Source organism: Macaca fascicularis, chromosome 5 (genome assembly GCF_037993035.2).
Source record: "Macaca fascicularis isolate 582-1 chromosome 5, T2T-MFA8v1.1".
NCBI classification, from domain to species: domain Eukaryota; kingdom Metazoa; phylum Chordata; class Mammalia; order Primates; family Cercopithecidae; genus Macaca; species Macaca fascicularis.
The window spans coordinates 77563206-77590550 of NC_088379.1; the positions used below are offsets into that span (position 1 = coordinate 77563206).

The window sequence follows — 27345 nt, forward strand, 5'->3', positions numbered from 1 at the left end:
TCTGGGAAAGAGTACACACTGAGGCTGCCAGCTCCTCACAGGGGCAGGAAGAGCACCAAGGCAGGCACAATGCCAGGCAATACAGGCAGCACTTGGAAGGGAGAGAGAGCACATCCTCCTCCTTCCCCTCCCCAGAAAGGGGCCCCTACTGGGGTTTTCTCAGTGACCAAGTGCATGAGAGAACAGTCAGCACTGGGGGCAGGTGTTCCCAGCAGTGCCTATGAACTGAATTACAGATTGCAGTGGGCAAGGTCCTGGGGCAGCCGTATTTGTTATCTGCCCAAGTCTAGACCCAGTTGGGAACACTAATTACCAAATTTTATAATCTAGTTTGCTAAATTACAGGCAGGATGGTGGAAAAGTGTGCGAGGTTTACAAACAAAAGACTTGGATGTGAGCCTCCCGGCTATGTGATCTTACGCAATAATAATAATTATTATAAACATCAACCCTTACTTTGATTTAAAAAAAAAACTGTGTGCCTGTAATCCCAGCACTTTGGGAGGCCGAGACGGGCGGATCACGAGGTCAGGAGATCGAGACTATCCTGGCTAACACAGTGAAACCCCGTCTCTACTAAAAAATACAAAAAAAAAACTAGCCAGGCGAGGTGGCGGGCGCCTGTAATCCCAGCTACTTGGGAGGCTGAGGCAGGAGAATGGCGTAAACCTGGGAGGCGGAGCTTGCAGTGAGCTGAGATCCGGCCACTGCACTCCAGCCCGGGTGACAGAGCGAGACTCCATCTCAAAAAAAAAAAAAAAAAACTGTGTGGAGTTTTACTTTCATTATCTCATTTAATCCCCATCATCACCATCTTGTGACAGATGAAACTCAGCAAGTAAATAACATATAAAGACATGCAAATTGAAGGAATAGAGTGAGAAACTGAACTCAGATCTGCTGAGAATAATCCCATGCCAGCCAGCTGCCATATTTTAAAGTGGTACACGGTCTTATAGTATTGCCACCCATGAGTGACACAGGGTATGGGAGAGGAACATGGTGCAGATGCCACGGGGGCTGGACTATGAGAGGGCTGAAGATACTAAATAACTAGAATAAGGCATAAGTCTTCAGCTAAATAACCCAGGGCACCATATAGCAGCAATTCCCTTTATGAAATATGAGGCACTCTTTTAGGAAACATGCTGGGAGATTAATATGTTATGATCTCCCTGTCCTCAGAAAATCTGGGACCTATGTCACAAACTGAGCTTCCAAGTTCACCTAAAAATGTTAGGAAATATGCTTTTCATTCGAAGTTGTGGAATTGAACTTCTGAATATTCTCTGTTTAAACTTCTTTTTCAGACTGCTGGTTATGACTCAGTTGAGAGAAGGGGTAAATGACTTCATTTCTACACTGTATTTTTGCAAAGAGCATATATATATATTTACTAATTTCTCGCAGTTTTGTGTACAGAATACAGCAGTGCTAGGCTAAGTTCCATTCCAGTTTCTAAGTCAACCTTGACTGAGTCATGAAGTTTATCCCACTGATCCCATTATTTTTTCTACATAGGCTAAGAATTGGCACTCTCCTGCTCTTTGGTGTTGAACTCCAAACATTCCTGTTGCCAGCAAAGATCTGATATCCATCCATTACTCATTTCCAGATGATCATATTGAAAAATCGAGAAAATGAAGAGTAATAATAGCAGTAGTAGTAATTATAATAGTGGTGGTCACAGTGGTAATATTTATCCTAGCTAAATTTTATTGAACACTTGCAATGTACCTTGCATATATGCTAACCTCTTTAACATAATATCAGAATCTTTTTGATATGTAATATTTAAAACTTATGTGGTAGGCACTGTTAGTAAGGGTATTTTTTGGACACGGAAACTAAGGTTTGAAGACAATGAGCAATTTGCTATAAATTAAGTAACTGTCTATATTGTAATTTTGTCTGGCCTCTGTTCCATTGGTCTACTTGTCTGTTTTTTGTTGCTGTTGTTTTGTTTTTACTTTTTTTTACTTATCTGCTTTTATACCAATAACACACTATCTTAATTGCTGTAGCTTTTTAAGGAGTCTTGATATCTAGTAGTTTAAGTTTTTCAGCTTTCGTTTTCTGGGTTTTATTATTTACTTTTGAGACAAGATCTCACTCTGTGACCCAGGCTGGAGTGCAGTGGCGCGATCTCAGCTTACTGTAACCTCTACCTTCTGAGTTCAAGCAATTCTCCTGCCTCAAGCTCCTGAGTAGCTGGGATTACAGATGCCCATCACCACACCTGGTTAAATTTTGTATTTTTGGTAGAGATGGGGTTTTGCCATGTTGGCCAGGCTGGTATTGAACTCCTGGTCTCAAGTGATCTGTCCACCTTGGCCTCCCAAAGTACTGGGATTACAAGCATGAGCCGCTATACCTGGCCTCTACATAAATTTATACATATACACCTGGCCTCTACATAAATTTATACATATACACATACATGAATATAATATTGAGATTGCTTTTAGATGGCATTAAATCTATACATTTTTAAACTGATGTTTTTATAATATTGAATCTTGTAATCCATGAACATGGCTAACTCCTCATGTATTTATATCATCTTTAATTTCTCTTAACAAATGTGTTGAAGTTTTCTGTATAGAGGTCTTGCACATATTTTGATGCGTTTATTCTTATATATTTGGTGTTTCTGAATTTATTGTAAATGGTATAGACTAAAATTTCTATTTTCTAATTTTTTAATTAGTGGATATAAAATGTAACTTATTTTTGTACACTGATCTTATAACCAGAGACTTTGCTAAATTTATTTATTAATTATAATAACATGACTGCTGATTTTTTTTTTTTTTTTTTTGTACGACAGGGTCTCAGTCACCAAGGCTGGAGTGCAGTGGCTGAATCATAGCTCCTGGGCAACCTTGAACTCCTGGGTTCAGGGGATCCTCCTGCCTCAGTCTCCCAAGTAGCTGGGACTACAGGCTCATGCCAGCATACCTGGCTACTTTTAAAATTTTTTGTAGAGATGAGTTCTTGCCATCTTTCCCAGGCTGGTCTGGAACTCCTGCCTTAAGCAATCCTCCCACCTTGGCCTCCCAAAGTGCTGGAATTACAGGCATGAGTCACCACACCTGATGCATAGAATTTTTGTAGATATGCTTGTATTACCGCGTCTTTGAAAAGACACATGATCTACTGATATGATTTGGATCTGTGCCCTGACAAATCTCATGTCAAATTGTAGTCTCCAATGGTGGGAGGTGGCTGGATCATGGGGATGGATTTCTTATGAATGGTTCAGCATAATCCCCTTGGTGCTATTTTCATGGTAGTGAGTGAGTTCTTGCAAGATCTTGTCGTTAAAAAGCATGCAGCACCTCCTGCCTTGCTCTCTCTTGCTCCTGCTCCTGCCGTGTGAAACACCTCACTCCCTCTTTGCCTTCTGCCATGATTGGAAGCTTCTTGAGGCCTCCTTAGAAGTAGAAACCACTATGTTTTCTGTACAGCCTGCAGGATCATGGCCAATTAAACCTCTTTTCTTTATAAATTACCCAGTCTCAGGTATTTCTTTACAGCAGTGCAAGAGCAGACTAATACAGCTATCTTTCATTTCTAGCCGATTTTAAAATTAGCCTCTTTATCTTTGGTTTTTAGCAGTGGGTGTAGCAGGGTGTGAGCTTCTTTTAATTTATTCAGCTTGGGTTACACAATGCTTCTTAAATCTGTAGCTTGATGTCTTTCATCAGCTTTGGAAAATTCTCAGCCTTTATCCCTTAAATATTGCTTCTGCCCCATTTTTCCTCTCATCTCTCTCTGATCCTCCCATGTTAGATGCTTTTAAGTACAAGCCACATAACTTTTATTCTCATTATTGTAGCTACCATCTTTATACTCAATATGATTCAGACTGGATTATTTCTATGGACCTGCTTCCAGCTCACTAATTTTCTCTTTAAGTCCAATCTGCTGTTAAAACCCATCTGTTGAGTTCTTAATTTCAGAAGTATATTTTGGATCTCAAATTTCCATTTAATTGTTTAATAAATTTAAGTTATCTGCTGAAATTCTCCATCTTGTAAACTATATTCTTGAATATATTAATCACAATTATTTGAAAGTCTATCTGAGACTCCAACATCTAGGTCACCTTTAGGTCTATTTCTATTATCTTGTTTTTCTTGTAGTCTGTTTCTTAGATGCCTGGTAATTTTTAATTAAACTTCACAGATCATGCCTCAAAAATTTTAGAGGCTGGGTTCTCTTCTTCCAGAGAGGACTCACCCGATCTTCTTGAAGGCTGCAAACAGCAAAGAAGCACTTCACTTCAATCCAGTCAAAGACTGAGCTAATTCATGCTAGTTAGTCATCTTTGTAAGGCTCAGACTACTTCTGTTTTGCCTACACTTCTAGGGTGTAGTCCTCCCACAGCCTCAACTGAGAGCCTGGGTTGTTTCCTAAGGTCCTCCTCCTTGGCATATCTGAATGTAAACTGTTAGAAGCAGCCAGGTCACATCTTAAATGCTTTGCTGCTTAAAAATTTCTTTCAACAGATACCCTTAGTCACCACTCTTGAGTTCAAACTACCACAGATCCCTAAGGAATGAACACAATGCAGCCAAGTTATTTGCTACAGTACAACAAAGGAGACCTTGGCTCCAGTTCTCAGTAAGTTCCTTATTTCCATCTGAGACCTCATTAGCCTGGCCTTCACTGTCCATATCACTATCAGCATTTTTAGTCACAAGTATTTAACCAGTCTCTAAGAAATTCCAAACTTTCCCTCATCTTCTTGTCTTTTCCTGAGCCCTCCAAACTCTTCCAACCTTTGCCTGTTACCCAGTTCTAAGGCTGTTTTGACATTTTCAGGTATCTTTATAGCAATGCTCCATTCTTTGGTACCAGTTTTCTATATTAGGTCATTTTTGGGGTTACTGCAGAGAAATACCTGAGGCTGGGTAATTTATAAAAAGAGGTTCTGCAGGCTGTATAAGCATGGCACTAATTATCTGCCTGGCTTCTGGTAAGGGCCTCAAGAAGTTTACAATCATGGTAGGAGGCAAAATGGGGGCAGGTACGTCAGTCATATGGTTAGAGCAGCAGAAAGAGGGCAGCAGTTTGTGTAATATTAAATCTAATGCTAAATCTTTGGTAAGCATGGTTACCAGTTCCAGCTCCAAACAACTCTACAATGTAGATTATTTCCTGTTCTCTGAAGGGGAAGCTGAGGCAACAAGCGGGTAAAACTATTGCCCAAAGTTCCAAAATTTGAGGCAGGGTTGGAATTGAAACTGAACAGCCTACGCATGGAGATCTCAGCTTGAAACCATGTTCTAATGAACACAGAGCTTGATGGAACCATGGTCCTTAACCAGCTGGGAACTGCAAATTACATGATCGGGAGGTGGAGGGGCAATTTACCACAAATTGTACCTTAGCAGAGTTCATCGTACTTCTTCACTCTTGACATTTAAAGATCTTTCACAGTTGATTGTGAAGCAGGCCAACTCCACCTCTCCCTGCTTCCTTTTGAGGGAACCGAGAGAGGGGCCTTTCAGCCTCAATGCTGCAACTTGCCCTCCCTCTCTCTCTGCTAAAATGATAGGAAATGGACTTGCAGGCGGGAACCTTCTCTTCTGCTACTGAGAACACAGAGCAGCCTCTTGCTTATAAAGACCTCTAAAATCCCACAGATTTTAAACCTTGAACTGGGGGATTGTCAATACAGTCATTTAACAATCATTTTAATTTAAACAAGATTTGAAGTCAAATGCAAAGCACACATGGTAAAAGCCAACTCTACAAAGAGAGAAAGAAAGGCCCACTTGGGAAGTTCAGAACAGCACTGGTCTCTGAGGAACAGTTTTCATAAGCCTAGAGAAGAATCACAGCCCTGACTTACAGAGGTCAGAAAAATAGTCCTTTTGGATTGGAGGTCCAAACAGCAGAAGTTCCTGGGGCTCTAGAAGGCAGTCAGCTCTCCTATGTACAGAAAGGAGCATGGCTGAGACGTTGTAACTGTCATTTCTACATTTCTGTTCTGATTTGCTGTTGTCATTGATATTATTTGTATTGACAGAGAGGTTGGGCTTCGAAACATTTCATCAGGGGTTTCTAATCAGCTCAAAGATACCAGCTTTTGGACTTGCCCTCTACTCTTCACTGCCTCCTGCAGTTATCTTGCCAAAGACATTGATGAGAGAACAGCCTGAGGTTGCTCTTCTGGCTTTACCTTTAATAACTGCCTCACTCCAATACGCTCTTCTCATGTGTCTCCAGCTACAGTGGAATGACTCTCCCACTGTCTCTGCAAACTCAACACGAATTCATCAATTTTCCCACAGAACTCCTGTCTTTTCTATTTCTTTGTTACTCTCATCCCCAGGACTCTGTGCTATATTATTTTATAAGTGAGGTAGAGTTCAGATTAGGAAGAAGATAAACTGCAAAAACCTTAACCGATAACATTGTCTGGGCTTTCACTTTCAGAAATCCTTCAAAGACAATGTAAAACTTCATGCAGAAGACTGGAAATCCTGAGCTCACAGACCCATTCTGAGCCTACAGTCCACTCTGCCTGCCAATATTTCTCTGCACCTGTGTCTGGAGGCCTGGAGCGCTGCTCTTCACATCTCTAGTGAGTCTCTACGAGTAAACTGGCAGCAGCAAAAGGCAGTGTACTGTATCAGCGATGACAGGGACAGCCCTCACACAGCCAACAGCCACTAAAGAAAGGGCCCCTCTGTGCTCATGGAGTCCAAGACCCAAGTCTTTATGGATGGAGAAGCTGAGGCCCAGCAAAGTGAAGAGACAGACTCAATCAAAACAGAAACCAGAACTCAGGCTCCTGGCTCACTGTTGACAGGGCTTAATACAGTGTTTACAGATGTTTGGATTTCTTAGAGAACAAAGACATTATACGAATGGTGGCTGCTGGATCACGACAAGAAGGGAGCATTAATTAAGAGGGTTCCAGTTCACCTACAATTGCAAATCTTATATAAAAGAGGATATACCAGTTTTACTTTGTTTTGTTTTTGAGATAGAGTCCCATTCTGTTGCTTAGGCATTCTGTTGCCCAGGCATTCTGTTGCAGTGGTCTCTCTGCTCACTGCAGCCTGGAACTCTCCAGGCTCAAGGGCTCCTCCCACCTCAGCCTCCCAAGTAGCTGGAAATACAGGCATGCACCACTGTGCCTGGCTAAGTTTTTAAATTTTTCATAGAGATGAAATCTTGCCATGTTGCCCAGGTTGGTCTTGAACTCCTGGGCTCAAGCGATCCTCCTGCTTTGGCCTCCCAAAGTGCTGGGATTACAGGCAAGAACCGCCATGCCCAGCCTAATTTTAATTCTTAAACACAAAATCTGTCAATACCAAGTGGGATCCCAGCATCCATAATTTTTTTCATATTTATGTAATATTGATCAAAATTTTATAACGATAAAATGCATATAACATAAAATTTAGCATTTTAACATTTTTTAAGTACACAGTTCAGTGGCATTAAATACACTCATATTATAATGAAAGCATCACCACTATCAACTTCTAGAACTTTATCCTCATCCCAAATTGAAACTTCATATCCATGCAACAATAACTTCCCATTCTCCCCTCTCCCCAGCGCCTGGCAACTACTATTGTACTTTCTGTCTCTATGAATTTTACTATTTCAGGTACTTCCTTTAAATGGAATCATAGGATATCTGTCCTTTTGTGCCTGGCTTATTTCACTTAGCATAATGTTTTGAAAGTTCATCCACATTGTAGCATGTGTCAGAATTTCCTTCCTTTTTAAGAATGAATAATTCCATTGTACGTATATATCATGTTTATACATTCACCCGTCAATGGGCATTTGGGTTGTTTCTCCTTTTTGGCTATTGTAAGTAGGACTGCAATGAACATGAGTGTGCTGATGAAGATTTTAAAAACACAGGAATGCAGCCTTGTGACTCATATCTACGTGTAGACACGGCTGAAAGATAAATAGGTGTGCCGCAAGTACCCATTCCACATAGAAGATCTACATCATCTTGATATCCTCCACCCAAATTAAACAGTCAATATCTGTAAAGATCAGTAGTGACCTCATAAGACCAAAGAAGTAAACAAAAGAGGAGGAGGAAGAGGAAGAGGAAGAGAAAGAGTAGAGCACTTCAGCAGCACATACACTAAAACTGGAACTGGATATGGAGAAGATTATCATGGTCCCTGTCCAAGGATGACATGCAATTAGGTGAATTAATGCAGAAACAGAAAATTAAATATCGCATGTTCTCACTTATAAGTGGGAGCCAAGTCTTGGGAACACACAGACATAAAGATGGGAACAACAGACATTGGGGACTCTAATAGGAGAGAGGGAGGGAGCGGGGGGCAAGAGCTGATACATTGCCTATTGGGTACTTTGTTCACTATCTGAGTGACAGGATTAAATGAAGCTCAAACCTCAGCATGATGTAATACACCCTTGTAACAAACCTATACATGTACTCTCTGAATCTGATATAAAAATGGATTTTTTTAAAAATACAAGAGTAGGAGAAGGAAGGTAGGAAGAAGAGGAGGAAATTAAGAAAAGAAGGAGAAAAAAGGAAAAGAGGAAAAATCCTTGACATTTGCCTAAAATCATGGGAAATTTTGAAGTCAGTTCTTGAAAACCTGATCCTGGTACCTGATGCACAGAACAATAGCCCCTAGGGTGTCATCCATGCAACTCCTACCTAAGAAGGTTCAAATATCATGAACCCACTCCAGGAACTATTAGCTACAGACTAGAGGCTTTGAATAGGTTGAGTCAATTCTAAGGGAAGATGCATTTAGCACTAAGAAAAACTCACAGAGGTTTACAGGGTCCTGTTCTACCTACATCTTAAAACATTTAAGCCCTCTGATCTAACTCATTATGGGTTTAGAAAGACAGCAGGAAACACACATTGGTGTTTCTCCTTTACTCCACCTCCTCTTTCCTTTCATTTACCCAGAGTTAGATGAATTAACTCCAAGATTCTACCTAGAGGCTCCAAACGACTACTTTAGGGCCAGGCATGCTGGATAATGGCTATAATCCCAACGCTTTGAGCAGGGAGAATAGTTTGAACCCAGGAATTCAAGATCAGCCTGGGAACCATGGCAAGAGCCCATCTCTACAAAAAATAATTTAAAAAATTAGCCAGGTTGACTGGGCACAGTGACTCTTGCCTATAATCCCAGCACTGTGGGAGGCCGAGGTAGGCAGATCGCCTGAGGTCAGGAGTTCAACACCACCCTGGCCAAGATGGTGAAACCCCCTCTACTAAAAAAATAAAAATTAGCTGGGCGTGGTGGTTCATGCCTGTAAACCCAGCTACTCGGGAGGCTGAGACAGAAGAATCCCTTGAACCTGGGAGACAGAGGTTGCACTGAGCCAAAATCGTGCCACTTCACTCCAGCCTGGGTAACAGAGTGAGACTCTGTATCTAAAAAAAAAGAAAAAAAAAAAAAAATTCAGCCAGGCATAGTGCTGCACATCTGCAGTCCCTGCTACTCAGGAGGCTGAAGCAGGCAGATTGCTTGAGCCCAGGAATCCGAGGCTGCAGTGAGTTATGATCACGTCACTGCACTCCAGCTTAGGTGACAAAGGCCCTGCCTCTAAAAATAAAAGAAAATAAAAGGCTGTTATAGAACAAATAACACAGTACTGTCAGGCTCACTTTGGTAGCAAATACATCAAAATACAGGGCATTTTGAAGGGCCTATTTCTGTGCTTAAAGTTGTCAAGAGCTTAGCAAACTCAGTGGAGGCCTGGATGGGTCATCGCAATTTGCTGGAATAGTATATGGATAGGATGATTATGCTCATAAGCATGCCAGCAGCAATGGTTAGGGCTCACATACTGTAACCTTTGCTCAGGTGAAGCTTTTATTTTTATTATTACTTTTTATGTTGAAGTTTCCTTAACTGTTAACTGGGGATAATAATAGGCCCTACCTCACAGAGCTTTCACTAGAATTAAATGTATGATATGTAAGACACGAAGAATGGTGTAAGCAGTGCTGGGCATGGTGGCTCACACCTATCATCCTAGTGCTTTGGGAGACCAAGGCAGGAGGATGGCTTGAGGCCAGGAGTCTGAGACCAGCCTGGGCAACAACACTACAAGACCCTGTCTCTAAAAATAAAAAATAAAAAAATTAATGGGGCGTGGTGGCCCGTGCCTGTCGTCCCAGCTACTCAGGAGGCTGAGGTGGGAGGACTGCTTGAATTCAGGAGTTTGAGGCTGCAGTGAGCTGTGATCTCACCACTGCACTCCAGCCTTTGTGACAGAGCAAGACACTGTCTCCTAAAAAAAAAGTTATTATCTAATGTCACCCTACTTCAAGCACCCAAGAGGCAAACCTGACCTGTCAGTTCCTCAAATACCATCACTGGGTTCTATTACCGCATCGGCTCTTCTGCTGCACGGACTGCCCAGTGCCAGTCTCACAATTCGGTCCTTACCCACTGATGTGGTTTGGATTTGTGTCCCCGCCCAAATCTCATGTTGAATTGGAGGGGCGGCCTGGTGGGAGGTGACTGGATCATGGGGGTGGATTCCGTCATGCTGTTCTTGTGATAGTGAGTGCATTCTCACAAGATATGATGGTTGAAAAGTGTGTGGCACTTCCCCCTTCTCTCTTTGTCTCTCCTGCTCTACCATGGTAAGATGTGTGTGCTACCCCTTCACCTTTCAGCATGACTGTAAGCTTCCTGAGGCCTCCCAGCCATGCTTCCTGTTAAGCTTGTGGAACTGTGAGTCCATTAAACCTCTTTTCCTTATAAATCACACAGTCTCTTTATATCAATGTGAAAACAGACTAATACACCGTATTTCGAGGTCCAGCTCAAACCTTATCAACCCCATACACCTTTTCTTGCTCCCTTTTGTCCCTCAGGAATCCCTTTGCATGAATCTCATACTGTTTGATGTTACGGTTACTGTAACCAAGACGTTAACAAGAGAGAACATAAAAGTACTTTGCATGTTGTAAAGCAAAACACAGATGTGATTTTTTTTTTTTTTTTTTTGAGACAGAATCTCACTCTGTAGCCCAGGCTGGAGTGCAGTGGCACCGTGTCGGCTCACTGCAACCCTCCGTCTTCTGGGTTCAAGCAATTCTCCTGCTTCAGCCTCCCAAGTAGCTGGGATTATAAGTGCCCACTACCACGTCTGGCTAATTTTTACATTTTTAGTAGAGATGGGGTTTCACCATGTTGGTTAGGCTGGTCTTGAACTCCTAACCTCAGGCGATCCACCTGCCTCGGCATCCCAAAGTGCTGGGATTAGAGGCGTGAGACACCGTGCCTGGCCAATGTGATTTTACTGACAATAGTGATACCATCTTATCTCTACCCCAGTATTATGTGTGGCATGAGGTCAGGGATCACATCTATTATCTGTTTTTCCCATAGTGCTTTCATTATCAAATTTGTCAGCCTTTTTTTTTTTTTTTTTTCACTTTAGGATGGGTTCTTACTATGTTGACCAGGCTGGTCTGAAACTCCTGGGCTCAAGGAATCCTCCCACCTCAGCCTCCCAAAGTGCTAGTATCACAGGTGTGAGCCGCTGTGCCCCACCAAACATTTTCAATGGATGAGAAAATGATAACTACTGTAGGGTGAGTTGGTTTACTAGGTGGGTTTTCTGTAGAGAGGTCACCGAGGTAATGGAAAGTCTGATGCAGATGTGTTATGGGAAAATGCAGAATATGTTCAGATCATGGCTGTTTTCCATGAGGTCACTTCACAAAGCTCCAAGAAGCCAATGGGTGGGCAAGTCAGGAGGCTGTTCAGCCTCTCTCAAGGCTTTTTGAGCCTTCTTTTCAACTTAAACCAGGTAACTGCTCCAGGCTTTGCTTCCTACTTTCTATTTCAAACCTTCTCTCTCACATCTAGTTTCCTGGTGTCTACATGTGTCAGTTACCATTCTGAGCTGTAGGCAACAGAAACTTTGTCTTACTCAACCTAAAGAAAATGTACTAGAAGTATAGTGGAGGCTCACAGAACAAAAGAAGCCAGACTGCAGGCTTGGAAAAACACTGGAGTTAGGTAGGAGAGTTCTAGAGCCTAGGCATCAGGAGCCACAGCCGCCATTAGGCCAGAGTGAGCCGGTAACTACTCTTCCTAGAAGTTGTGTTCCTTACATCTTTGACTCACCGGCCAAGTCAAAGTCCTAAGGGAGAACATGTGATTGGCCAGGCTGGGTTGCAGGCTCATGCCAGGCTGCAGTGGGAATGGAGGTGGAAGATCTGATCCTTTTGATTTCTGTCCTAGGAAGCAGGCACTATGTCCTATCAGAGCTATACACAGCAAGGTAAAGACGACTCCCTAAAAGGGAAGGAGCTTTCAGGGGGTCACCTTGACTCAAGAAGGGGAACTGGATGCTAATGGCTAAGTGACCAAAAAACAGCTACCACACTATGCTTCTAGGTCCGCGTCTGGATTCTCTCTTCTAGTCTAGCTCACCTGGACGGATGACTCACGTGCACAACTCCCTGTATTGTGACTCTACTTCTCCCCAGGAGGCTGCCCTTCTTTCTTGGTGGCATGTGCTGCTGCCTGAGAGCAAAGGATGTCACACCCCATGGTCCTGGGATGCTGACACCCAGGCCCAGTGCTCTATGCTCATACCTATCTGGAGGAAGGGGAGAGAAGAGACAGAGGTGTATGCTGGGTCTGCGGCCTGGAGCTCAGCACATTGGAAGGTCAGAGCAGAGAGAGAGGTTGCAAAGGAAAGTAAAACAAACTAAGTTAGCCCTGCAGCCATGCTACTCCGTCTCCCACCCACCAGGCACTTAGTGCTAAGGAGAGCAGAGAGGCCTCAGGAAGAGCAATCTCCGTTTTAAGCTCTGTTGTCTGGTGCCACTATCTGCTAAAGATAGTGTCTATGCGAAAGGAACAATGAAAAGCAAGGGGAAGTTTGGTAGGCAGAGGCATTTCTGAGAAAGTTCTCCGCATTCACCATAATACAAGACAGGAACTGCCTTCTTTCTGTCCGTGGTCTTTGTCATCCTCCTGTGACACCTGGAACTGTGACAGTCATCTTGTGACCATGAGGGAACAAACCTGAGGACAAGAGGCCACTCCCCGAGGATGCCAGAGAAAAAGGGACTCAGACTGGATCCTGGGGATGTTGCTGGGCCATTTCATCAACCAACCTTGGAACCTGGAAAGTGTTCCAGACTTTCTGGTCCATCAGACAATACACTTGATTCCTGCTGAAGATGCTAGTAGTTCTGATTTCTGTTACAACTGAAATCGTCCTACCTGATACAGCTTTCGAGCCACTCTTCTAAGCACTGGGCACAATCTAAGACCTGCTGACATCATCCAACTGTGGAGTGCGAGCCTACAGAGGGAAATTCTTCCCATCCAAAAAAGGAGAAGGCTTTCTGCAGCTGCACAGTGAATGCATGCCTCAGGCCAGCCCTCCTATTCCTTATCCTTTGTCTTTTTTGGACAAGAATCATGTAATTTGGGACCATAGATATTGGGTAATTACTATGGCAATGATTAGGGATTCACTTCAGGAATAAGGAAATATAATTATAGTCCCATTTCAGCTTGTTTCCATGACAACAGGGGCAATTGCAATTGATCAGCAGTTTTCTTCCTAAATAGATTCGTGAGTCTCATTCAAATGAAATGTTAAAGAGCAATTAAATACCCTCATCAAACAAACTAGAATTGCTGGAAGCGACTGGAGTCAGATTATCTGACTTAGAGGCTCATCCAGAACTTGGGTATTCTATCAAAATATATGGTACTTGATAGGCTATAGTGTACCAAATTATCTGTTAATTACAAAAGAAACCGGGTATGTCATATAAATTCAAGGAAGAGGAGGAAAGTTTGGAATCTCAAAGGGAGAATCTTAGAATTGGAAGTCAGAGGGTCATCTACTGCAGTCTGTAAAGTTCAGTCCTGTGTCTATAGCACCTAGGACAAGTGATCCTCTAACTTGCCTCTAAAGTCCACTTCACAGGCTTCCATGCTATTTATTCCACTCCGTTTCCCCATGTGGAGAAAGATCTTTTCATAAACCTCTGTAGCTGTCATTTGAATCAATTTTCCTCTGGTTAATGCTCTGGAAATAGTAGTCATCAATATTCTCTTTATCTCAATACTAATATTAACCTGCTTTTTAAAGTGCTTTGTTGCAGATAGCACAATGTCATGTGCATTTTTGTCCTTCTAGTAATCCTGGGAGATGAAGGGGCTAGCTAGGTTAGGGTCACACAGCTCTCGAGTGAAACACCTGGCTTCCCGAGAGGTCCCTAGCTCCTGTTCTGCTGCATTTACAACATATTGTATCTCTAAGAATCGCTATACCTCAGCAGTCCCCAACCTTTTCAGCACCAGGAACCGGTTTTGTGGAAGACAATTTTTTCATGGACAGGGGGTGGGAGGATGGTTTCAGGATGAAACTGTTCCACCTCAGATTATCAGGCATTAAACTCTCATAAAAAGCACGCCACCTAGATCCCTCACATGCACAGTTCACAATAGGGTTCATGCTCCCATGAGAATCTAATGCCGCTGCTGAGCTGATAGGAGGTGGAGCTCAGGCAGTAACGCCCCCTTGCCTGCCACTTACCTCCTGCTGTGCGGCCTGGTTCCTAACAGGCCACAGACCAGTACTGGTTCACCACCTGGGGGTTGGGGACCCCTGCTATAACTGATTCATCAACCTTCTTTTTCTCTAGACTTCTTCAGCTCAGCTCTGTTGATTTTCCTGCTTAGTCCCTAATTTTTATTTAATTTTTATTTAAATAAAATCCCTAATTTTATTTATTTATTTGCACCTTTTCACCATTCCCTATTCAATTTCAGCACATTCCATGTTCCTAAGGATAGAGGATAAACAATCAAGTATAACAGGTCCTTTCTGACTTCATCCTCTGAAAAGCAGCAAGATCAGGTGAATCAATGCACACAAGGATAAGCAGGGAACCTGCACTTCACTATAATTTCACTGGTGACATGATGTCTCATGACACCAACTGTGGATTCTTCCTTTTCCAGCAGGTCAGAGGGACTGTGATACTCTTTACCAAGGTGGGAAACTGGAGGCCAAATTAGATGAACACTGACTTGTCCAGTGGGAAAAGTCAGTATGGCGAAGAACAATAATCATGCATTCATTCACTGAATAAATGCTTACTGAATAGCTGCTATGTGCCAGGCCCAGCGTTAGAGGCTGGAAATACAATCAATGGCAAGTCACAAGGCTTACTTTTAGGGAAAGGTCAAGGAAGCTGTGAGAACAATGTCAGGGGGAGGGGCCTGATCTAGGCTGAGGGAATCAGAGAAAGCTTGCTCTCCTAAAGAAGGCACATTTGTGCAGAAAACTCAAGGATGGAGAGGAATTAGACGAAGGAGGTGAACATGGGGAATGGGGCTATTCAAGAAAAAAGCACTACCATGTGCAAAATGGGCAGGCTTGGATTGTAGTCACATTTCTAACATTAATAGCACTGTCACCTCTTTGAGCCTGTTTTCCCCATTTATAAAGTGAAGGTATGGGATCAGGACTAAAAATTACCCTAAACCTTTAATATTTTATATTCCCACCAGCAATGTGTGAGGGTTCCAATCCCTACATATCTTCATCAACACTTGTTATTGTCTGTCTTTTTTGGTTGTAGCCTTCCTAATGGGTGTGAAATAGTATCTTGTTTGTGGTTTTGATTTGCACTTCCCTGGTGGCTAATGATGTTGAGCAAGCATGGTTAATGTGTTAATTGATATTTTTATAACTTTTGTGGAGTGATGTCTATTCGAATCCTTTGCTCATTAAAAAAACTGGGAGAGAAGGTCATTTTATTATTGAGTTGTGGGAGTTTCGTTTTTTATTTTTACCTATTCTGAATATGATTTACAAATATTTCCATCCATTCTGTGGATTGTTTTATAACTTTCTTGATTGTATCATTTGTAACACAAAATTTAATTTTGATGTAATCCAACTTTTCTGTTTTTCCATTTGTCGCTTGTGCTTTTGGTACCTAAAAAACCACTGCCTAATTCAAGGTCGTAGAAATTTACTTTTTCTTTTAAGAGTTTTATAATTTTAATTCTTTTTTTTTTTTTTTTTTTTTTGAGACGGAGTCTCGCTCTGTCGCCCAGGCTGGAGTGCAGTGGCCGGATCTCACCTCACTGCAAGCTCCGCCTCCCGGGTTCAGGCCATTCTCCTGCCTCAGCCTCCCGAGTAGCTGGGACTACAGGCACCCGCCACCTCACCCGGCTAGTTTTTTTGTATTTTTTAGTAGAGATGGGGTTTCACCATGTTAGCCAGGATGGTCTCGATCTCCTGACCTTGTGATCCGCCCATCTCAGCCTCCCAAAGTGCTGGGATTACAGGCTTGAGCCACTGCGCCCGGCTATAATTTTAATTCTTACATATAGGTCTGTGATCCATTTTGAGTTAATTTTTGTATATGATGTAAAAAGGGGTCCAATTTCATTCTTTTCCATGTGGCTACCCAATTGTCTCGGAAATATTTGTTGAAAAACTCTTCTTTGCCCATTGAATTGTCTTAGCACTTACTGAAAATCGATTGACCACAAATGTAAGAGTTTATTTCTGGACTCTCAATTCAATTCCATTGTCTATATATCTATCCTTATACCAGTACCGCACAGTTTAGATTACTGTAGCTTTGTAGTAAGTGTTTTAAATAGAAAGTGTGAGTCTTCCATCTTTGTTCTCCTTTTTCAATAATGTTTTGGCTATTCTGGGTCCCCTGCAATTCCATATGAATTTTAGGATCCACTTGCTAATTTCTGGGGGAAAAAAAGACAGCTGGGATTTTGATGGGGACCACATGGACTCTGTAGCTCAATTTGGGGAGTACTGTCATCTTAACAATATTATGTTTTCCAGTCCACGAACTTGGGATGTCTTTCCATCATTTCAGTCTTCCTTAATTTCTTTCAATGATATTTTGTCATTTTTAGTGTACAAGTCTTTCACTTCCTTGGTTAAACTTATTCCTAAGTAGTTTATTCTTTTTGATGCTATGTAAATGGAATTGTTTTCCTAAGGTCATTTTTAGATTATAAATTGCTAGAGTACGGAAATACAACTGATATTCCAAAAACTCCAATCTTGCATCCTATAACCTTGCACAATCTTGTTTATTAGTCTAATAGCTTTCTGTGTGTGTATTCCTTAGGACTTTCTATATATACAATCATGGCATCTACAAATACAGTTTTACTTCTTCATTTCTAAGATTAATGCCTCTTATTTCTTTTTCTTTTCTAATTGTCCCAGCTATAGCCAACAATATAGTACTGTAGAATACAGTGTTGAATAGAAGGAATGAGATAAGAAACCCTTGTTTTGTTCCTGATCTTAAGGGGATCACATTCATTTTTCATCATTAAATATGATATTAGCTGTGGATTTTTCAGATGCTGTTTATCAAGTTGAAGGAGTTTCCTTCTATTTCCAGTGTTGTCTTTTTTTTTATTTTTTTATAAATCGTGAAAGGATGTTGGATCTTGTCAAATAGTTTTTCTGCATTTATTGAGATGATCATGTGGTTTTTATCCTTTATTTTATTAATATGGTATATTACATTGATTGGCTTTTGTATGTTAAACCAACCTTGCACTCCTGGGATAAATTCCATTTGGTCATGCTACTTAATCATTCTTACATGTTGTTGGATTCAGGCTACTAGTTTTTTCTTAAGCATTTTTGTGTCTATTATCATAAAGGATATAGGTCTGTGGAGTTTTTTTCTTGTGATATCTTTGCCTGATTTTAGTATCAGGATAACACTGGCCTCACAGAGTTGGAAAGTTCCCTCCTATTCTATTTGTCATATTCCTTCTTCCATGAAAATTTCTGTTTATGCCATTATCTGACAGGTTCATGCCTTCCCTCTCAGCTACTCCACGTCCTGCTCATCATTTGGAGCCAGCTCAAGGCCTCCTCAATCCTGAACCTTTTCCCGACTGTTCCAGTCCAAGTGAGCTCATCCTTTCCAGAACCCCTTCACATCTCGCTGTGCTTACATCTGGCACTTAATATAAAGTGTTGTTGTTATGCATGATGTAACAAACACTGGGTGTTCAGTAGAAACTGGAAGTAGGACAAGTAGAATCCCAGTAAGTAACAGAGCCTCAATCAGGCAGCTGGAGGTAGGCAGACATCTGAGCCTAGTGACTCAGGACCAGTATGATGATGCAGGGCCATATGAGTAACTCCCTAGTGAGGCTGCAGCCTCCTTGAGAGGCACAGTAGTGGATGCTTAAGAATGCACTCTTTATTGCTTGAATAGTAGCTCAGGGATTTATAAGCTGTATGACCTTAGGCAAATTACTTGCTAGCCTTAGTTTTCTCATCTTTGAACTGTTGATAATAATATAAATCTTAAATAGCTGTGGTAAATATTATATTAGTTCACCTATGTAAAAGTTAATACATTGTATTAACTTCAATTAGTGGTAGCTTTAATACATGCCATTGGATATTCTCAGTGAAAAAAGGGTCTATGGTCAAAGGAATATTGAAATACTGCATACTACATCCTTCTTCCTAGGGATTCACAGGACACATTCCATAGTAAAAGTTCTGTGGAGTCCCACATAAAGAATCCTATTTAATTTGTTTTTGCTCAGAATTCCCCAAACCTATTTACCAAGATGACCCTCTCCCTCTTTTAAAATTTAACAACTGTTTTAAGACACCTTTGGAAATGTAATATTAGTTGTGTTTAATTAAGAAAAGAAATCACATTAGATTCTTAAAAACGGATCATGTTTTATTGCTTTGCTTTTCCCAAGGAATGTATAATTTAAAAGCAGCAGCCTAGGAGAGATAAAGGCTTCTAACCTAGAGAAAGAAAAGAATGCTTTTGAAACCCAAAGGAAATGGGAATTTTCAGGCAGAAGGAGCAGATCAATAAGGAGCTATTCTTGGTCATGGGAACATTTCTAGAATTACAGATTCTTGGGAGTTTGACGGGATGTTAAAGTTCAGCTCCCTTAAATTCCCACCCAGTGCAGAAATCCCACCTTCACTGGTCTCAATCTTTTTGGGGACATGCCAAGTCTCCCATTTTTAGGCAGTTCTAATTAGGAAATTCTCCCTCACGTTGGGCTGAAATCTACCTTCTTGCAACCTCTACCCAAAATCATGTTAATGGAGCTTTGAGTTTTGTGCTTTTGTAAGAACTGTCCATTTTGGAGATAGCAAATAAAACGCACAGAAAATTTTTTGAATCATTACACAACATAAAGTAATAGTCTGTTAATTGAACCATGAACTAAAAATAAGAATTTCTGAAAACAACATTTTTCATTTTCTCCATCTGTAAATAAGGCATATAATTAGAAGCTCTGGTATACCATAATCGACATATGTAGTATTTACTTTATAGGTGAAATTACTTTGCAATTGTCAATTCCCTAGAAAAGATAAATACATATTTTAAAATTACTTCTATTTTCCTGTGTTTCTATCTTTTTTTTTCTATGTTGTCCAGGCTAGAGTGCAGTAGCCATTCATAGCCATGATCATAGCGCATTACAACCTTGAACTCCTGGCTCAAATGATCTTCCCGCCTCAGCCTCCCGAGCAGCTGGGATTAAAGGCACTTGCCGCCACATCTTGTTGTGTTTCTATCCTAATTTTTTTTTTTAACTTTTACTTTAGGTTCAGGGGTACATACAAAGGTTTGTTACATAGGTAAACTCACGCCATGGGGGTTTGCTGTACAGATTATTTCATCACCCAGGTATTAAGCCCAGTAAATTATCTTTTCTGCTCCTCTCCCTCCCCTCACCCTCCACACTCAAGTAGATTCCAGTGTCTGTTGTTCCCCTCTTTGTGTTCATGAGTTCTCATCATTTAGCTCCCACTTATAAGTGAGAACATGTGGTATTTGGCTTTCTGTTCCTGCATTAGTTTGCTAAGAACAGTAGCCTCCAGCTCCATCCATGTTCCTGCAGAAGACATGATCTTGTTCTTTTTTGTGGCTGCAAAGTATTCCATGGTGCATATGCACTACATTTCTTTATCCAGTCTGTCACTGATGGGTATTTAGGTTGACTCTGTGTCTTTGCCATTGTGAACGGTGCTGCAGTGAACATTTGCATGCGTGTGGCTTTATGGTAAAATGATTTATACTCCTCTGGGTATATACCCACTAATTTTTTAAATATTTAAATTGACATTTAAAAAATTAATAGTCCAAAGTTATCCTTTTATATCCTTACTTATGAGATGAATTTATTATAAAAAGAAGTGTTTAATAAGAATATAGGACACATCTCATAAATGCAGGTTTGTAGACAAGAGTCAATAATGAGGACAGGTGACATTATTAGAAATATAGCTATTTGATCCAATGTGGAATTTCCCAAGGCTTTGTAAAACCTAAAACCTTAAGGTAACAGAATATAAGACTTAAATGGGAAGAGAACCTCCAGGGTCCAGGTTCCTGTAAGAGTCCAACACAGCTCAACATGAAATCAGACTTGGCAAAACTATGCTATACCTACTACACTATAAAAAGGGTGGGTTGTGTTTCCATAGAACAGTCCCTCTAAGGGAGAACTTTCCAGACTTGACCTCATTTTGTATTAAACTGCCACTTACTCTCATTTTACTATCTGTTCCTCATCCTGATACCGTGAGGCCAAAAAGTTCACACTCTTATTTTACAACTGAAAACCTGAAGTAAAATCAAAATGTATTCAAACTGCATACTCCTTGACTATTCACTGCGACAGTATCCCAACAGCTGAGTGAGTTGGCACTAGCTGTGCTCTCCTTTCAGTTACATCTTTCCCTGTGTCAAATTAAATGATTTTCTTACCCTACAGAGTAAAGACAATAGAAAATAAACACAAAGTGTCAAGGAAAAGAGTCAGTATCAGGATTAACAAATGATGTTGCTGAATATTTGCTGTAAAACTTAATGTGCACCTCTGGTCTGAGGGTTTTGTAATTTGGACACAACAGCAGTGTTCATTGGAATTTACTTACTGACACACACCACAGAGGATATTTTTGTCTCTGTCCTTGAAGCACGGTGCGGATACCACAGATGATACCATCTATTCCTTCCGCTTAGCTTATACAGTGTCAGGCATTCACGGAAAACTTTTTTTTGAGCACGTAATACAAGGCTGAATGAAACCTAGTCCCTGACTTCGTGAAACTGACAGTCGAGTGAGAAAGACAGACAAGCAAATCAAATTTCCATAGAAAGCGACAAGCTCTCTGCTGAAACCAGGCACACGATGCTAGAAGAACACAGGCAAGGGCAAATAAATCAGATGGGGTTGTCGGAAAAGGTTTCTCAGAGGAGCTGGTTTCTAAGCTGTCAGTCTCGGGAGTTTAACCAGCTCTGACTCTGACTTCAATTCCAAGCACTCAGGTGAGAAAGTACTTCCTGACCCTACTTTTCTGAGTTCCTGACACTGTCACACCCAGATTTAGTACCTGTGTTCTAAGAGGCGGGGAAAGAAAGAAGGAAGGAAGGGAAGAAAGGGAGAAGTGGGGGAGGGAGAGAAGGAGGAAATGAGGGAGGGAGGGAGAGAGGGAGGAAGGCTGGAAAGAAGGAAGGAAGGAAGGAAGGAAGGAAGGAAGGAAGGAAGGAAGGAAGGAAGGAAAGAAGTAAGGAAGGAAGGGAGGGAGGGAGGGAGGGAGGGAGGCAGGCAAAAGCTCCATCATAGACAGGCTCCAGAAGTTGCTAGAGATGGTCAGGGGTATGAGGGGTGACCACTTGTACCTGAGCAACCTGCATCCTCAACAAGAGTATAAAGTCTAGCCTATGACACCCTTTCTCTTTGTAAAGCAATGGCATAAGGAAATACAGTCTTCTTCAATCTGAGGAACCCTGGTGAGCCAAGCCAGTGAAATGTTGCCTCCTTCCACAAACAAGAGCAGTGAAATGAATGGCCAATTCCTGCGCACTCCCAGAAAATGAGGTCAGACTCATTTGCTAACTCCCCAAGGTGACTGACTTCTCCATGCAGAATACACCAAGTCTTCCACGTTCCCAGAGATGGAACCAATTTGTGATCCTTTTTTTTTTTTTTTTTTTTTTTTTTGAGGCAGAGTCTCACTCTGTCACCCAGGCTGGAGTACAGTGGCATGATCTCAGCTCACTGCAACCTCCACCTCCCTCCACAAGTGATTCTTGTGCCTCATCCTCCTCAGTAGCTGGGATTACAGATGCACACCACTACACCTGGCTAATTTTTTTTGTATTTTCTTAATAGAAATGGGGTTTTCCCATGTTGCCTAGGCTGGCCTCAAACCCCTGACTTCAAGTGATCTGCCCATTTCAACCTCCCAAAGTGTTGGGATTACAGGAGTGATCCCAACACCCTGCCCCGTTTGTGATTCTGTTCTTGTCTCCTGGAACCAAAAACAGCACCTATCTCCTTTGGGATCCCATTCCCCACCCCAGGACTCCACCAAAGATCTGAAAATAAAGTGCAAGTTATTACCTTAGGTTGTCTTCCAGGGTCTCCTCATCCGAAGAGAAGGTCCCATTGCTGACACTCTGGTGAGAGTAACTCCTCTTCCCCACCGACTGCGCCCGGAACAACGAAGGGTCTTTCTTTTTCCTTTTGCCAAACAACTTCTTAAAGGGCTGGAATTTGCCTCCCTTCTTCTTGTCTGTGGATTATAAAATAAACACACGCTGCAGTGCGGCAGGACTGCATTTCCAAGCCGAAGGAGCAAATTATAACCCAGCTGCCTCCAGCCAAAGGAGACAGGGCAAAGGGCGGCCATCAGCCTGAATGAGCAACCAAGCCCTGTGCCAGGAATGTCAGAGCCAGCCCCAGTGCAATCCATGCACAGTGAGGCAGAGCACGAGCCAAAGGCATGGTGAATCTTCTGTCCTCCAGGCTCCCAAGAAACATCTGGGGAGAACAAGAAGAGGTTCCAAGTGGCCAGGGCATGGTGGCTCATACCTGTGATCCCAACACTTTGGGAGGCTGAGGTGGGAGAAGCATTTCAGCCTAGGAGTTTGAGACTAGCCTGGGCAACATAGTGAGATCCCATCTCTACAAAATATAAGAAAATTAGTCGGGTTGGTGGTGCACGCCTTTAGTCTCGGCTACTTAGGAAGCCGAGGCTGGAGGATTGATTGAGCCCGGGAAGTTGAGGCTGCAGTGAGCTGTGATCACACCACTGCACTCCAGTCTGAGCAACAGAGTAAGACCCTGTCTCAATAAATAAATAAATAAATAAAATAAAAAAGAAAAAGAAAAGATTTCAAGCTTGATGGTGGCCAGCACAGCACCTCTTTGCACATGCAATAAGGCAGTGTCTGCTTTCTTTAACCAAGCAGATAGCCAAATGCCCTTCTCCATGGAAGATGCTGAGAAAAACACTTAAGTCAGACAGGTGGGTTTTTTAAAAATATTTTTATCTTTATCTTACATATCTCCAGTTTGAGGATCATTCTGTTTTGGCCTTTATTAGATACAGAATATAACTGCCAACTCTTGGCGTAAGTTTTGCCCCCTAATTCCCTCTATCCCCATATATTTCCAGTTTATTTCCCTTGTCTCTTTTTAAAATCTACTATGAAGAGCCCCAAAGGAGTTGCTATGAACATCTTTCCATATATTACTTCATTAGTCAGGACCTAGGATTGCTGCCAACATTTGTTAGGGGCATTTTAGGTAATACCTTTCAGTCCTCCGCCTTTGGATACAAGTTCCTTCACATTATTCTACTCTCTCCTTGGAAAAGAAAGTGTAAGTCACCCTCTATCAGAAGCAGCATCTTCCTGGATCCTTCCTTTTTTTTAAAGAAACTTAAAGAGCCACTTTTCTAGTGGTCTGACAACTATTTTAAGAAACTTTTTTTTTTTTTTTTTTTTTTTTGAGATGGGAGTTTCACTCTTGTCCCCCAAGCTAGAGTGCAATGGCACGATCTTGGCTCCCTGCAACCTCTGCCTCCCGGGTTCAAGTGATTCTTCTGTCTCAGCCTCCTGAGTAGCTGGGATCACAGGTGCCTGCCACCATGCCTGGCTAACTTTGTGTGTGTGTGTGTTTTTAGTAGAGATGGTGTTTCACCATGTTGGCCAGGCTGGTTTTGAACTCCTGACCTCAAATGATCTGCCCGCCTCGGCCTCCCAAAGTGCTGGGATTACAGGCGTGAACCACTGGGCCTGGCCTAAAAACATGTTTTAACCCTTACTATGTATCACGGCTCTAAGAACTTTATAAATACTAACTCAGTTAATCCTCACAACAATCCTATTACGTTGACACTATTAATAACATGCCCATTTTACAGATGAGGAACCTGAAACATGAAGAGATAAAATAGCATGCCTATATCACAGGAAACATATCTTTGAAGAGGGAGTCAGAAGTTTTGAGAGAGAAGTAAAGATAGAAGCTCACAATGAGAACTGAAAAACACCTGCACAAAATGCACAGACACAACTCCCCTCACCTTCCACTCAGCTGACTATCAGAGGCCCCAGAGCTTTGCTGGCCAGATCCATAGAGGAATCCAGGCACACAAATGAGGTCAGTGAGGAAACAAGCCAGACATCTCATTTCCTCTGTGATCTTCAATTCTGGCCTTACTGAGATGTCACAGAAAATTTGAAGTGCTGCCAGATGTGGTGGCTCACGCCTGTAATCTCAGTTACTCAGGAGGCTGAAGTGGGAGGATCATTTGAGCCCGAGAGTTCAAGACCACCCTGGGCAATATGAGACCCCATCTCTAAAAAATAAAAAAAAGAAAAAGAAAATTTGAAGAGAAGAAGTGGTTCAAACTATTGTATCCTAAGCAGTGGCATAAGGTGCTGAGGATGCAGACAGAATAATAACCAATTACAAAAAGACAACCATCTGGGAGCATTAGTACAGATGCAAACAGAGCCTCCAACATCAGTGGTCCCCAAAAACGATGTTGTGTCAGATCACATTTAAAGGAAAGGATATTTAAAACATATGAGATGCCTGCTATACATAGGCATTGTGCTAGGTGCATACAAAAAAAGAGTTAAATTATTTTTACTGTGTATTATTTGGAAGACAGGAAAGTGTGTGATATAGTTTGGATGTTGTTCCCTCTAGATCTCATGTTGAATTGTAATCCCCAATGTTGGAAGCGGGGCTTGGTGGGAAGTGACTGGATCATGGGGGTGGATCCCTCATGGCCTGGTGCTGTCCTTGTGATATTGAGTGAGTTATTGTGAGATCTGGTTGCTTAAAAGTGTGGCACTTACAAAATTAGCCAGGTGTGGTGGCGTGTGCCTGTAGTCCCAGCTACTTAGGAGACTCACTCAAACCTGAAAGGTTGTAGTGAGCAGAGATCATGCCACTGTACTCCAGCCTGGGTGACACAGCGAGACTCTGTCTCAAAAAAAAAAAAAAAAAAAAGTGTGGCACCTCCCTCTAACCTTGCTCCTGCTTTTGCCATGTGTCTTGCCTGTTCCTGCTTTGCCTTTCGCCCTGTAGAGCTCCCTGAAGCCTCCACAGAAGGCAAACAGATGTTGGCGCCATGCTTCCTGTACAGTCTGTAGAACTGTAGGCCAATTAATTTTTTTTTTTTTTTTTAACTTTGCGACAGGGTCTCACTCTGTCGCCCTGGTTGGAGTGCAGTGGCGCTATCTTGGCTCACTGTAATCTCCTGTGAGCCTTCTGGGTTCAAGCAATTCTCGTGCCTCAGCTTCCTGAGTAGCTGGGATTACAGGCATAGGCCACCCCCCAGTTAATTTTTATATTTTTAGTAGAGACGGGGTATCACTGTGTTGACCAGGCCGATCTCCAACTCCTGACCTCAATTAATCTGCCCACTTCGGCCTCCCAAAGTGCTGGGATTACAGGCATGAGCCACCGTGCCTGGTCACCTCTTTTCTTTATAAATTACCCAGTTTCAGGAATTTCTTTATAACAATGCAAGAACGGCCTAACACATCATCTAATACAATTGAGATATCATTTAAAAATGGTTTAAAAAAATGGAGGGTTTGATTTCAGAATGTTTGTATCTTTTCATTGGTTATTTATTCAGGAGTAAATATAGGCCAGTGACTTTCATGACAGCTACTTTAGGTTGTTATCAGTAAAATCTCCAATGAATAATATTTAAGAACTATAATCAGTAGTTTCTGAAGATCATCCAAGAGCATTAGGCATGTGTTAAAAGAATGTCCTTACAAAGGTTGATTTTTTTAAATTTAAATTTAAAAACATTCTGTAAGGCACCACAGGTATCATTATTGCACTATTCTATAACTGATCTTTGGCAATGACTGATGTATTAATTGAAAACTTTCTCTACGACTGTCCGAGGCTGAAAACATGTAAACAATGCCTGATTTCTAGTTTGGCAGCATCACGGTAAGTGGTCAAATGGCTATTTATATTATATTCCACTTATTTCCAAGGTAAAATTACTTTTCCTTTTCTATCAGTTGCCTTTTCACCATTAAATATCAAACTCCCAAATTTCTATCTTTTTATTTTTTATTTTTTTATTTTTTGGAGACGGAGTCTCGCTCTGTTGCCCAGGCTGGAGTATAGTGGCCGGATCTCAGCTCACTGCAAGCTCTGCCTCCCGGGTCTACGCCATTCTCCTGTCTCAGCCTCCCGAGTAGCTGGGACTACAGGCGCCCGCCACCTCGCCCGGCTAGTTTTCTGTATTTTTTAGTAGAGACGGGGTTTCACTGTGTTAGCCAGGATGGTCTCGATCTCCTGACCTTGTGATCCACCCGTCTCGGCCTCCCAAAGTGCTGGGATTACAGGCTTGAGCCACCGCGCCCGGCCATCTATCTTTTTAAAAATAATTTTTTTTTACAATTGCTTCTTTTTTTACCCAACACTGCTCCTTGACTATAACCCCAAAATTTCTCATCAGAAATATTCCAAAACACAACAGCAACATTATAAGAATATCAATTATAACATTATTATCCCAGCCTGGATCTGCAGATTCAGCTTTTGAGATAAGCAGAGAATTGTAGATTATGTTAGAATTTATTGATTAGAAAAAAAGTTCATCACTGCCATAAAGTTAGGGGAATTTGATAATGTTCACTTAAGCTTTAATTTGAGTTAACTCTAAACAAAGATATTAAATTATAGTTTTCTAAACAGTTTACTCATCTATTTAACCAACAGGTAATCTCTGCATGTCAGCTAAGAGGTTTGATGAGGTCCTCTGTGTCACCTCACTGTTGTGAATGGTGGCATCTACTATATAAACTATTTGCTGCACTGGTCATATTGTCGGGGGAAACAGAAAGTGAACAGGCTCCGGAAGGAGCTGAATACACACACAAGGATGAGAAAAAGGCTGGGAGAGGGTGCCATCATTTGGAAGCCTTAGTTCTGAGAACTGGGAGGGTTTTGGCAGCAG

At 41.8% G+C, this 27345-nt stretch overlaps 1 protein-coding gene and 1 non-coding gene across 3 annotated transcripts in view; one reads left to right on the forward strand and one right to left on the reverse strand.

The window, feature by feature from the left end:
* The window catches only part of CRACD (capping protein inhibiting regulator of actin dynamics), a 280879-nt gene that overhangs the window by 34410 nt on the left and 219124 nt on the right, over positions 1–27345 (reverse strand). For both annotated transcript variants that reach the window (XM_015450441.3, XM_005555241.4), the window contains exon 3: positions 22458–22629. The gene's annotated coding sequence lies outside the window, so the exon portion shown is untranslated. The remainder of the gene's footprint in view (positions 1–22457; positions 22630–27345) is intronic.
* Positions 8115–8219, forward strand: LOC123573755 (U6 spliceosomal RNA). The gene has a single exon (XR_006698491.1). It is a non-coding gene; the product is annotated as a U6 spliceosomal RNA (small nuclear RNA).